Genomic DNA, 14,981 nt, shown 5'->3' with positions numbered 1-14,981 from the left:
TTTAACCTTGTAACAGGGGGATCAACTTTTTGTCTGAAAGCTATAACAAGGTCATAAAAAGATTTACATTAGCTGTTCTCACGAGAAAATGTCTTTTCCAAGAAAAATCTTCATAAAATCACACACAGAAGGTGAAAATATTTCCTGCAGTATTAACTGTGTTTTCGTTGGTGGAAAAGAAAAGAAGAACTGGGCAGCAACAGCCTTCACAACTAAATTCACAACAAGGGCTAGACCAGTAGAGGTTTTTAGTCACGTTATACCTTGGCTCTAGGGATGATAATGTCGGTCAATTGCCATTAGCCTCAGCTGTATTTTGCCACTAATGCTAAGTAGCAAATGTAAGCATGTAAATACACTACATTCAAATGGTGAAAGTTGTATTTTTTTCCTACTACTTAACATTAGTATGTTGGCACTGTCATTATTGTAAGCATGCTAGCAGGCTGTAGCTAGCATTTAGCACAAAGCACTGGTGTGCAGCCTCACAGAGATGCTATCATGGCCCTAGATTCTTAGATTTTCAGCCTTGTTAAAGAATCACCACCCCCACCTCCTTACTGTTCACACTGGTTGCCATACAACAGAACAAACAATTAAACTAATTAGTATGAAAAAGGTGTTTCATATAAAGCATATCTTCATTCTCTCAGCACATGGGTTTCACATCATTATTAACAACTGAGCCCTGCTCGCAATTGAGTCGGTCCCATGTATGGATAGTACTATGAGATCACAGCTCCAACACCTATCACTACTGCAGATTCCTTTTCCAAATCAGATGCAGAGTTGTCAAAAATCTGGTGAGAGGATATTTTACCTTAATTTTTGTACAGAGGGAGTAAATGGAGAGGCATCGTACATCTTTATATACAGTCTATGCAATGGACTAACATGTGAATTTGTGTATCCGTACTCTACTAATTCATCTTGAGTGAATAAGCAGCTGTGGGGCTTTAAGCAAAAATGTCACCACTTTTCAAAGGAGGCAGGATACCTGGTTGAGTGAGACTGCCTTCCTGGCTGAGAACATGCACAAAGCATCCGGGCTGTGGCTTTTATTCAGTTACTCCTTTAATAACACTTACAATATTTTGTACTATACATCGTCTGTGGATTCAGGTGTTGGGCTCTGTAGCCTCCAATCTAGCATTGCATTCATCTGTAGTGGCCACTCATGTGGCTCGCATAAAACTCACATTTGTAATACTGAGCTTGTCCAATGCCAGAATGTAGACGGCAGTCACACGGATTGCTTTCAGGTGCCCTAAAGGTGAGAGTGTATGTTTGTCATTTTGTTTTCATCACTGCCATGTGATTGTTCATAAATCTGATGTCTGCTGTTGTTTTGTGACTCTCTGAACCGAACATGCTTAAAGACCGCAATGGTTTTCTGTGATGTTTATGTACATTAGCTGTGCTGCACCATGCAATTTTTTGATCAAGAGATACAGCATGGTTTGCAGTCAGTCATAAGCCCATACTCAAAATACAGTAAATTTCTAGGTAACTGGGTTGCTGGCCACTTTTTATAAGAATGATTTGAACAGATTGATAACGAAGCAATCAGAAAAGCAACTACAAATTATATATTAACTAAAAATAATCAAATGTTAAAATTTGTCCTCTTTTAAAGTTAAAAGTTAATTTAAAGTTAGATTTTTCAGTTTACCAATCTCAGATAAATTACAAACTTACAAAGCCACTGTAGTAAAGTCCAAAAACCAAATAAAATAATGCAGTATACAGCACAGTTGACACAGACAGCTATGTTAATGACATTAACAGAGTGCAAAAGAAAACCTGATTTACACAGACATTGTCAGTGTGTGTGTGTGTGTGTGTGTGTGCGTGCGCACATTTGACTGTAAAAGACAGACAATCATGACATCACTGTTTCCACAGGAAATCATGTTTCCAAAACCCTGGTTTTCCACTCTGTAGCCTTCCTCATACACAACTCACATGTCTCTCTATGTCTCTCTCTGTCCCACACACGATACTGCATAGTGGCAGCAGTGAACTAAATCAGTTTAATTATGCCTTAGTGCTGTTGTTCCCACCAGCAGAAGTTGTATTGTTTTTCCATGTTTGGCTGATGATTTAAAGGAAAGTTACATTTTATTACAAGATGGATCTTATTTTCATTGTTTTGGCCACCGTCACAATTGGTAAACGCTGAGATCTGGGAAAACGGAGATATGAACCTTATTGAAAGCAAAACTGAATAAAAAAGATACAGATAAAGGATCCTATGCGATTCTGGGGAAATCCAGTGCAGGACAAATGATATAGAGCGAACACCAAAATAGCAAGAAATTAACGTTAGCTCAATTGTGGGTTTAAACAAAAACAGTATATCTTGGCAAACTAGAAAGTAAGCTGGGAAAGTAATTCAAAATTAACGGACAGCTGAAATGACTGGAATAGTGCATTTACATAACCATATCAGTGTAGAAACACAATTCTTTTACATTGCACTCACAGAACAGACAGCTAGAGGGCCGTGAGGAGGAGGAGGAGATTTTCGCTAAATTTGACAAAAAGACATGTACTGGATTTGAATCGCATATCCCACCTTTAAGTGATCATTATCTAATTTTAATCTGTCAGGACTTGTTTGTGAGTTCAGAGAAAGAGAACAAGGAGTGAAGAAAGAGTGGAGTGAGGGAAAGTGGAGGAGGAGGGCAACAGAAAAGGTAGACCGAAACAGGAAAGGAGGTTTAGAGTAACTTATATGAAAATGATAAATACAGATTGCAGCCTGAGACACATACAGTACAGCCAGGGTCCAAAACTACCTTTTTTGGTGTACTTGCCAATGGCTGGTAAACTGAAAAAAATCTTTTTCCGATTAAACACTATAGTCAGCCACACATAGGAAAACAGTTCCCTATTAAAAGTTCGATCATATTCTCTTATAGTCTTATAGTCTGCTTGATTGCACTTGCACACACACAAAAACACACAAAAGTCTGTCTACCAGAGTGGTAGACTTAAAGTTAGTTCATAGCACACACACCCACACTCACACAGCAGGCCCAATCACACATGCAATCACTTTGCTGCCACAGGCGATACTGTGCAAACATTTAGATCCAATCATTTGCAGATAGAAACTCCAAGATCTCTGTGATATGTGTGTATAAAGTTGATATGTGAAATCAAAGCAGAACTTATCGAGGCCTGCAATCACTGCAACGTATAATGGGTGGTTACTGTATCTTAGCGGTAATGTCTGGTGCTCTGCTGGCGAGTCAGACAGAAGGAGTGCTTTCTCTGTGATAGAAGGGCTGTGAGTAAGAGAGAGGGCAGGTGGCAACAGAAAATGAAAGAGAAGAGAGGAAAGGAGGGAAGATGGTGGCTGCTTTCCATTCGGTTATTTATGCCTCCTCCATCTTCACGATCAAGGTTTGCCATCATCGAAAGGTGGCTCCCAGAGGAGCTCGGAGGGAGGAACCACAGGTGTATCCTTTGCGGAAGTTTGCGGAAGTAACACCCCAGTGCTCAGCTGATCTGATGGGACAGTAAAAGAAACTGCTGTTGTGGAAATTGTAATATGGTTATTATTGCATCATGATTGCAATTCTATTTGACAAACCAGTAGTGCCTTATGTTTATTCATAAAATATGATTTCTTGGATGTATGTGTAATTCAAATCATAAATAAATCATAAAAACACTGCCAGAATAGTTTTTCCCCTTCCTCCTGTTTTATTATGAGCATTTATAGTAATTTTCCTTCCTCACATCTCCTCTGTTCTTTCAGGACAACCATTGGTGTTTTTGCTATCAGACACATTTGTATTGAGGCAGCAGTCATCAGGCATCACATGATACTTAACCTACTTGATAAATACAATCCCCCTTCCTCTCACATGTCATCCCCCTTGCTTGCATCTGTGTTCTTTCCATCTGGCCACATTACTGAAATGGAACGCAACCAGGATATGGGAGGAAATGGGGAGAATGGGGAAAAACAAAGAAATTCACTTGGGGTATCCAACAGTTGCATCTGCTACCAACATTGGTTACTTTCAACCGTGACCTTTTCCTAACCTTAACCAATATTCATTTACATTTGACATATAGTATGTGTTTCTGTCAGCCTGATCACAAATCTAATTGCTATTCATCTGTCTTGGTTTTCCATGGTTGTATGCAAATATGGATTGGCCCTACTCCAGTCCAGATGGTGGTGATATTGCACCTGAAGCGGTTGGGTGACTACCAACAACACCAGAAGAAGTATAACTTCTGCTCTTTAGCAGTTTAGTTCCAACAATAAGTTCTTTCTGAATGATCCAGATACTCCAGATCTGAAAAGTAAAGCCAATACAGAAATGCCATAAACCTGCATTCCTTCTAATGGTCAGCAGGGGGCAACTCCACTGGTTGCAAAAAAGGAAGTCTGATTATATATATATATATATATATATATATATGTCGCTACCTTGGCGACCTTTCAATCAGGATAGAGGCAAATCATCTGTTTCTGAGGAATCATCTCTTAATTTTTACAGAAAGTAGACAACATTTTGTTTTAAGCCTGTTTTATCGCAAGCCAAAATAAGCATGCCAATTCAATATCACAGTTAACGTGAATGCTAACCAAGCTTGTGTCCAAATATGGTCACTTTAATGAGACAAGGAGAAAGCTGGCTAATTTCAGAGTGACTTCAGATGCCATTACAACTCATTTGACTTAACTAATAGTATTTTTCAGAAACAGAAAATGGTGACCATGCGTTTTTTGTTGGTATGAGAATGATTCTGAATGATTGAATGAGAATGATTTTTACAACAGAGATCTTTTTGACAGATATACTGAGACATGGAGGGATAGACAAGCTTAGAGGCAGGGAGAGAAGAACATTTAGAGATGACCTTGACAGAAGGGAACACAGTGTGTTTTACCCCGACCTCAGATTGAACCAATGATGAGAGTGATGAAGGCCTGAGTGCCAAAACTTTGCTCATGACTATGCCTTTACTTCTTATTCAAAACAATGGGCCGCATGCAAGAACATTTTCATATTCTTATCTTAACTTTCTCTTACTTTTTTCAAATGGTGATTAAGGAAATGCTCCTAACTTAAGATAACTGTGTAAATGACCTATGTAAACATGGTGAATGTAATTGAGCATTTGTTAAATTTTAAATTAGAATAATGAATGCCGCAATAATACAATATAAGGCTACGCCTCCTTGTCCATGTGTCAGGAAGTATTCATTTACGAAAATGACATCGAAGGTAGGAGTTTGGAGATTGAAGTCCTGCTTTTCAGAATCAGAATCAGGTTTATTGCCAGGTACATTTTCACATACGAGGAATTTGCCTTGGTATAAGTTGGTGCTTACAGTACACATGAACATAAATAGAAATATAAATATCTAAGAAGTAAGGAGGTCAGAAAATATACAAGTATACAAAAATTACAATAATACTATAATAATACAATGCTGAGGATGCTGACTTGGAGATTCATAAAGGAAATTTTAGTCATTTTTAACAGCATCAGTTGTGGAATTAAGGGAATAGGTTCAGACTGGTGTGTCTGTTTGCGGAGTCGCATTAGCGCATCACAAGCATTGTTAGAATTGCCAGCGGCCAGGCCTGGTGGAATCCATCCTCAAGGCATCTATCAGATTACACTTATAGTTGACCTTTTTACATACATGGACAAATTGACCTTCTTGGTGTATAATTTCCGTTGTTTTGATATTGTAGTGTTATATGATAGCATCAATAATCAATAAATCATGACATAGTTAGGCGATATGTATAGATTTGTATTAGTTTCAAATTGCAGAAATTATATATAATTTGATTTGTAACTTAATAATTTTAGAGCTTGTTCAACAGTTCAATAAACAGTTTGTCCCACAGCAAACAATGATCTAGATCCAGCGCTTACACCCATCTTTTCACTGTTTACATACTTTTGTAAACAAACTGAGATTCTGGTGTAGCACAAACAGTTACAGGGCATCTGACAGCCCTTTACAGACAGTAAAGAGCGAAGTGACTTGTGTATTTCATGGTTTGTGCCGTATACACAGTTTTCCCATTTATAAAGTTAAGACCACACCTCCTCCATGCTGGATATAATAGTATTAATGCCAAATATAACGAAATGTCTTAGTATAGGATTAATGACTTAAAGGTTCAGTGAGAAAGTTTTAGTAGCGTCCAGTGGTAAGGTTTGCAATGTGGATAGAAATGGCTCATTCTAAGGTAATAAAAATGTAATGGTTCATTATGTAAGGTCTTTATACACTACTGAAAACATAGTTATATATATTAAATTGTGTTTCTGTCACTCCTAAATATTACACACTGTACCTTTAACAAAAGGGATGGGAAGGATCTGTCTCCAGGCCTGGATGTGCACTGAGGATCATTATCAGTGTAATGGTGTGGTTGCAGTGAGTTGATGTTTTTAAAGAGGTAAAATGACCACATCTTACTCTTTCTCTTCCTCCCTGATTGGTTCTTCTGTTTGCCTTGGCCAAAGTACACTGTTTTTTGCTGCTTGACTCAGATTTCTTCCTCTATGTATACACTATCTGTGAATGCACATTCATCATGTTCATCCTATTCCATTTTCTCTGTTCATTTTTGTCATATTGCTTTCGTTTTTTATTACATTTTTTCTCCATTGTTACCTGCTACCTTACTCCCTTTGTTTCTCTCTTCTCTTAGGCCCTGGGCAATTCCTAAGACTCTGAGCACATTTTAATCGTAATGTACGCAATGTCAATAGCGTAAAATAACTTGCAGTATATTTTCACAAAGCATACTTTACTTTAGACCACTAATATGTCCTTTATTATGTGCACAAATTTAGATGTAAAATGTAGTTATTTTAACCATACATTGGATTTTGCCTCATTCAAGGAAGACGAAAATCCAGTTCTAAAATGAAAGCGCAATTCTAGAAGAGCTTAAATGAATTCAGAGACAGCTCTATAAATAGCCTACATATACACCAGCAAACATTCACAATCCAAACAAACGTGAATGCGGAAACTAAAATAAGACAGCTAAACAACGGATTTCCTCTGTAAATAATCTATTATTGTAGCCACCAAGAGTTGTTTACATCAAACAGACATCCAGGCCAAACGCTCTTCCCAAACACTGAGCTTTGCTGACCTAGAAACACTTTACTTCTTATTAAACAAACTTTTGTGATAGGATTGACAAATACTCATACTGGGCTTTTATGATGCAATGACAATTAAAATGTGTAGCAGGGGCTTTCTCTCAGATGTACAAGTATGATTAGGCAGCAAGATTCAAATCCTGGGACAAAACCATTCCAGGAAAAAACAAAATCGAAGTTAAGTGACCTCAGTGTTTTAGATCATCAGTAAAAGCAAACAATCACGTTTAGCATTTAAACACCTAAAAGGATCATATTAAGCCTAGTTCACACTACACGATTTTTAGCCTGATTTGCCTGAGCTCAGCGAGCTCGGCGGTCAATCGGCGGTCACCAGTCGTTCATCAGCCATCAAAACAGCTCCCCAACACATTTCTGACACATCACCAACGTCTGCCAGATATCTAGCATGCCAAATATCTGGAAGAGTCGGCCGACTCGACATCCACATCCAGCCAATGAGAGCAGGCAGCTACTTTTTCCACCACAAAACACTTTTTACTCACTTCCAGCTCTCTCCGTAGCACAGACAATCACTGCTACCTGTGTGTGCTAATCCATCCTTTCACCCAGATTCTTTGTCTTTATAATTGCTATCTTTATATAACAAACAACAGCAACAGCTTCCCATTTCCCATTTCACTTGTTTTCTTGACAAAATGTGGTTTGGAGACCAGCGTCGGGTGACAGAGTCGTTGTCAGCTTGTGTAGTGTGACCCCCTGTCACCGATCAGTCACGTAGTGTGAACGCCACAACGACTTCAAGACTCCCATCACAAGACGACAAGTTGTGTAGTGTGAACGGCACGGCCATTGGCCGATGCTGAAAGTCGTGTAGTCTGCACGAAGAATTAGAGAATGCAGACGTGAGCTCCTTTGTTTTGGAACCATAGATGCCAACATAGGAGAGAGAAGCAAGTGGAATGAGAGTAAGAAGAAGGGGACGAGTTAGAGCAAGACCAAAGAGGTCCATAATCTCTGATGAGTTTCTTGCCCCCGTGGTCTCACAATGAGGGAGGCAGAAAGTAAAACCAAACTGTAGCAGGTTCACAGTAGCATCCATCGTCCAGACTTTCCAAAATGAGAATAGGTAAGAAGTCTACTCTCATTACAGTATTGAAGTCCTGCAAATCAATACAGTACTCATTGATTAATGTAGTACAATACTGCAATTGGACCACAGTGCTATAAACAGGGTTAGGGAACTGTATTCCCATCTACACAGTATTTAAAGTATTTACTACTTTTATCCCTATACCTCTTCTACAAAATATAGGAGATGTATGTGCCGATACAGCTGACCTTTTCAGGGCTGGATTTGCCATGCTAGACGATACCTCTCCTGCTGCTTGGCCAGGGAGAACATTGTTGGCGATGTTGATGAGGTGCTTAAGAAGACTTATTTTCTTTTTTCTATTGTATGAAGAACAATTTAAAAATTCAACTGTGTTTGCTGAGATGCATACACAGAATAAAAAACATTCTGTTCTTGAATTTGTGTGTTTTATTTTTCAGTATGAAAGCAGTTTATAACAGGATGCCCATACAGTATGTAGTGTAATGCTGATCATAGTGTTTTCCATTGAGCACATCAGTGTATCATTTGAAGACAAAGTTTCATTTTGAGAAATCAGTTTTTTGTTTGTGTGTGTGTTTTAGGAAAACGAGCCATGCTTTCAGAAAACATGTGTAAGCCATTGAGAAAAACTGTTATAGTATTGTGAAAACAATTAGATGCATGTTTATATAGCACAAGAGCACTTTGCTACAAAAAAATCAGCAATTTGCAAAAATAAAAAAAAATAAAAATAGGCCAATCAAAGCTGATTCCCATTTTAGCTGAGCATCCACCCAGGTGATTATGCTTTTCACTTGACTATAGATCTATTGAAATCGGCAAGACTTTGGAATTAGTTGTTCTCACTAAATATGAACCCAGCCAGACACAGAGGAGGAAGAGTGCCCAGGAGAAGGAAAGTACTTATGCATGGTGCAAGACAGCTGAGAGGAAGAAGACCGGGAGCTGTAGTCTCCGATGAGATGGATCATTTACTCTGCTGAGTACTCTCCTCTGGCAGGCAAGGTCAAAAACATTTTCCTTAAACACTGGAATGTCCTCAAAAGTGACCCATTATTAAATAACATCAGCTCTGTGCCTCCCTCTATCAAGTTAAACGTTGCAATCTGCGAGACAGGCTGGTTGTTCTGACACTAGAAAACCACCTAAAAATGTGTTCTGGCTGTCTAATCAACGTACAGGTTTTTCCCACTCTGGCCACTGTGCACAATGCTCTAACTCATCAGACACCAAGTACTTTACACATCCTTCATGAACGGCAGCAGCACGCATGTTGTCTACATGCTGAAATGTCCCTGTGATCTGGTTTATGTCAGACAGAACAAAAGTCACCCTCTCCTAGAAATAGAGACATTATCAACAGGGCGTCAAATACCGACGCTTATCTGACCACAAAAGGTACCCTTCAGCGTCTGTATGAGGTGCCATGGGCACGACTTTTTGAGACATTCCCGGGCACGTCTGGATAGGAAGGGTACCTTTAGCATCAAATAACGACACTTTGTCACGCTGTCTGAAAGCGTCGGTAATGACGCACTGAGATGAGAAATGTGTTGTAGAGGGATGTTGGATTCACACTCTTAACACAGAGCCTTTTGGCTTCAATGAGGAACTGTATTTGTCATTATCCCTCCAATTTGTTGTATTTGATGGCTATAGCACCTTTTTTTTAATTCTCTGTAATTGTTATTTCTGTAACTTTTAGATGAATCCGTGTTTTTTTTTTTATCTCCGATGTGGTGTTTCTGTAATACATGGGATGTGGCACTTGGACTTGGACATTGATTATGGCAACCCTCACTCTGGGATTCATTATCCATCGGATTTGAAATGTTTACCTGTTTTAGGTTGACTATATATGTTGTTTGCCTAAAGTCTTTGTCCATTTTGACAATGATGAAGACACAATAGTGTTGAAACATTAGTCTGTTTGTACAATTAAAGGCTGCAAATCAATCATTGTGCTCCAGTCTCTCTTTTCCTTTGAATATAATGCTACCTGCTGTTAGTGGTTTTCTTTAGTCTGTTTTGATTGTTTTAGGGCGTTTTGGTTGAGAGAACAACGGTTCATCAACTGTGCTGAGCTGCATGTCATTAGGACTATGTGAAGAGTTTTGAAAAAGTATACTCAGTATAGAGAAATCTGATTCAGCAACTGTAATGCTGTCAATGGGCTGTAGGCCACAATAAGTGCCATCAGAACATGCAATAAAAAGGTTTGAGGAAGTAAGACTCAGTAAAACCTGAATAACATCTTGAAAACGTCATTCTTAACAGTGATCAAGTGAACATTCCCTGCATCTGCATTTATAGCTTCCTCCAACCTCTCAAGCTACTCAGTGGTCCTGGTGATGTTGGTCTCTAGGCCAGCTATTTTAACCTATTTAGGGTACTGAATGGACCCGAAAGCATTGTACCAAGTTTAAGTCAGCAGGTAAGCTTGTTGATTTGCCTCACAGAGTGTCGGCGAACTCATTGACAGATAGAGCCAGCAGGCTTATTTGACCTCGTGGCACGCAAACACTGCGACATATGCTCCCTCTATTTCTCCCTTTGATTCTCTCTCTCCACCACTCAAACTCTCCCTTTCTCTCCCAGTCTCACACACTCATGTAGACACACACACACACGCACGTGCACACACACACACACACAGACACACACACACACACACACACACACAGAGGAAAGAGTGACATTCTCATCACCCCTTTGACGGTGGGTGATCTGCCATGGTTGACCTCTTATTGAAGTTGGGTGCTAAATGTCACCACTTTGATGTAAAAGCACAACGGCTCCTGTGTGTGTGTGTGTGTGTGTGTGTGTGTGTGTGTGTGTGTGTGTGTGCGTATGTGTGCAATCACACATTCTTAACATGCCACAAAGAATGTCACACAGAGTTACATACATGCCCCCTCCCTTGTCATCCATATGTTAAGGCAACCCCCCCACATCTCCCCTACCACAGTATACACGCGCACGCACACACACACCTCTCTGTGTAAGTTTGATATCACACAAACATTTAATTTTCACCAGAGACTTCAGTTAGTGTAAATGTTTATTCCAGCACCGGGCTGTGACAGTTTCAGTTCTGAAACACATTGCCGTGTTTGCTTGTACCTTATCCTTATTTAGAGTGATACAGTGCTTCCTCATTGGAGCTATACAAATTTGGGACAATTCAAGGTTCATGCAGGATCTAAATTACAGGTACAGTATATTCACGTGTAAAATTAAAGAGTTTTAATAATAGATTAAAACAGTTTTCAACGGATCATTGTAGAAAACAGTCATTGCAGGTTTCAGCACTTTTAAAGTGTTGCAACAGGGCTACATTTGTCACACAGTCTGTTTTTGTTTATATTGAATTATATTAATCAATGCATCATATCTCATATACAGTCTCATTATACATAATCTCACATCACATACAACAGAGAGTATGATCTATTTATCACATTTATCACACACTTGTATTTCTTATATATCACATTATCTCATATTATTTCTATTTCCACTTCTGCTCTCTTTTCAAGAGAGATGGAATTCACCCAAACAAACTGGGCTCACAAATGCTAGGCACTAACATACAGCATGCGGTGCAGTCCTCTTCACGGGACTGACTGTTTACACTCCAGACGCACACACACAGCGGATTCTCCTCTTCTTCTCAGTTTCATCTCAGGTCACTGTTTCCATCGCTAGCTGCTTTCCAAGTCACTGGGGCTTTCTTCTCATTTGAACTGCAGATGTACAAAGTTGGTTTTCAAATCCATGTTATTCTATGTTAATTTACTGTTCCCTGGTTCGAGTCTTTTAATTTTCTCCAGCACGTGTCTGGTCCCACACACCTTGGATCTTGTTTTTAAGCTTGCTTTAAATATTGATTCTATTTGCTTTGAGGGGATGCATGTTACTGACCATGGATGTGTTTTGTTCAACCTCTCTTTTAAATTAGATTCTCTGCCCAGTAAACATAAAAAAAGTCCCTGCTCGGGGGTAGTACTTTCCGAAAGTACCAGTACTTTGGGGGGGGTGGGGCTTTAAATCGAGCATGTCGGCTGTTTTTCTACAACTGCTCCTCTTTTCTACCTTTGTTTGCAAACCAATAAATCACAGTCAACAGTCAAATAGCCACACAAGTCTCGCCGATGTTCGCCTGAGATCGTCCGTCGGCATTAAATGTATTGCCTGAAAATAGCAGCCAGTGTGCAGCGGTATGTTCACAGCTTACAGCTGATGCAGTTACACTACATACTGGGTCCGGACTTGTTTTCATCAGTCAGCAGGTTTCCACACAGAGCCAAAGTCGGTCTCCTCTTCTCCAAAACAAATGGAACAGCTGATTACAGCAGGTAATGAAGCTCATTAAACATCATGTTCCTTCGACCCTCAGGTGGACACAGGTCCTGCAGCTGGTCTGCTGCTCTTGTCGCCTGGAAATGTTTTAATAACCTCCAAAATATCGCACTTTTAAAGTTTGTCTTTCTTTCTCTGTGCTGGAGTTATTTTATGAACTTGATGGCTTTATCCGGACAGCGCAGTGGTGTAGTGGTTAGCACTGTCGCGTCACAGCAAGAAGGTCGCTGGTTTGAACCCGTGTCTGCGTGGGTTCTCTCTGGGTGCTCCGGCTTCCTCCCACCTCCAAGGACAGGCGGACTAGGTTGAGTGGTGACCCTAAATTGTCCTTAGGTGTGAGTGTGAGCGTTTATGTGCAGCCCTGCAATGGATTGGCGACCTGTGTCTCTTCATTATACACAAAAAAGCTGTTTTTAAAGGTTAAGCATAATTTTTTATTCGTTTTTTTATTATATTCCAGTCAAATCTGATGTTCATTTATAAACTTTGCTCATAATTAGGATAGTGGTTAATAAATAATGATGCCAGTCCATCACTTTGTACGGTGTAAGCTTACAGCCTACATCAGCTGGTTAATTTGCCTAATCTTCGCGGGTCTTTAGACCACGCTGAAAACGCACACAACAAAGGGGCTGAAGGAAACTTTTAGTTCCTTCAAATGAGATCCCTTTTGGTGGAAACGCGGCTTAAGCTGCCTTTTATCTATAAAAAAAAAGTTGTTGCCAAACATCTCACTGCTACCTTGACAACGCACAACATTTTGGATCAATTCCATTCTGGTTTCCGTCAGAAGCATTCCACAGACAGCCCTTTAAAGAGTCTCCAATGACTTAATGATGTCTTCTGAAGCAGGTGAATGATTTGTTTGGTCCTGCTTGATCTTAACACAGCTTTTAATACAATAAATCACATCATTCTAACTGAAAGGCTTAAGCAGTGGGCGGTCGTCTCTCAGATATGAGTTTTTTGTGTTGCTTGTCTGAAACTGCTGCTCTTTCCTGTTGTGTCCCTCAGGGTTTGTCTTGGGTTCTATATTATTTGCTTTGTATATGCTTCCCTTAATGGTTGTTTGATTTTTTACTGTTTCACAGTGTTTTTTGTAACAATTTGTACTCTTGTGAAGCACTTTGTGACCTTGCTCCTTGAACGGTGCTATACTAAATAAACTTTATTTATACTTGACTAACCTATATGTCAACTCAAATCATCACATATGTCTTATCACCCTCATATTCATATTTTTTATGTATGACCCATAGACTGTATAAAAGAAATAAACATAGCCACTGTGACGTCACCCAATGGTTTGTGGGTTTGAAGAACAAGAACAAGTTTAGCGATTGTACTTCCAATACACATATTTTTGTCAATAGTTGTCATAGTATCTCCCCACTGTCTGCTAGCTGTCCGTTCTGTGTGTGCGCTGAAAAAATGTACACAGCCCTGGCTCTGTAAACGGGAAACAAACACTGCACAAACATTGGTCACTGCCACAAACAACTGTCTCCACCTGCTGGCATGTAAAGCTGTCTGCTCCCAGCGTTGTTCCAAAGACTTCTATTCCTGTCATCATCACGCATAGACCAGTAAACCGAAATGTGCACATCCCACACAGAAATAATAGTAATCTCTTAAGGATTAGGACAACTGCAACAACTCCAGCACCCAGAACAAACTCATTTAAAATGGCTCTCTTCAATGTGAGATCTCTGTCAAGTAAGACTTGCAAATCTAGATTTTATGTTTTTAACTGAATCTTGTTTGCGTGACTGAGTGACTATAGCCAGCTAGCTGAACTGTGTCCGCCTCAATATGATTGTTTTAGTCAACCGAGGGTCAGTGGTCGTGGTGGTGGGCTAGTGAGCGTGTATAGGAAAAATTTTAAATGTCATCAAGTACGCTGTGATGAATTTAACTCCTTTGAAGTTCTCACTCTTAAAGTTGGAGGGCTGCAACCTATCATATTTGTTATAATTTATCGCCCCCCAAAACCGCCTGGAGGATTTTTATCAGAACTGCTCAGAATCAGCTGCGATTCGTCTGTTACTCATGCCGCCTCACCAAGCTCCGTGTGTTCTCGCGTCTTTAATGAACAAAGTGTTTCAAAGTTTTGCGCATTCTTTCAGAGCCAAAGCCAACACCTGTCTGATTCCAACACCAACAATCTGGTCGATCACTTCAATCATATCTGCTTGTCGTCACTAAATATTACTGCTCCTCTAAAGGTTAGGCCTACGTCTAAAGCTAGTAAGCAACCCTGGATAAATGACAGCATTCGCAGCCTCAAAAGGGAATGCAGGAAAGCAGAGCGCAGATGGAAAAAATCCAGTCTCCAAGTCCATTACCTCAGTCTGAAGGATTTATTAATTAA

Source organism: Micropterus dolomieu, linkage group LG13 (genome assembly GCF_021292245.1).
Source record: "Micropterus dolomieu isolate WLL.071019.BEF.003 ecotype Adirondacks linkage group LG13, ASM2129224v1, whole genome shotgun sequence".
Taxonomy (NCBI): domain Eukaryota; kingdom Metazoa; phylum Chordata; class Actinopteri; order Centrarchiformes; family Centrarchidae; genus Micropterus; species Micropterus dolomieu.
The sequence above is the reverse complement of the archived record's forward strand: the minus strand, read 5'-3'. Positions refer to the sequence as shown.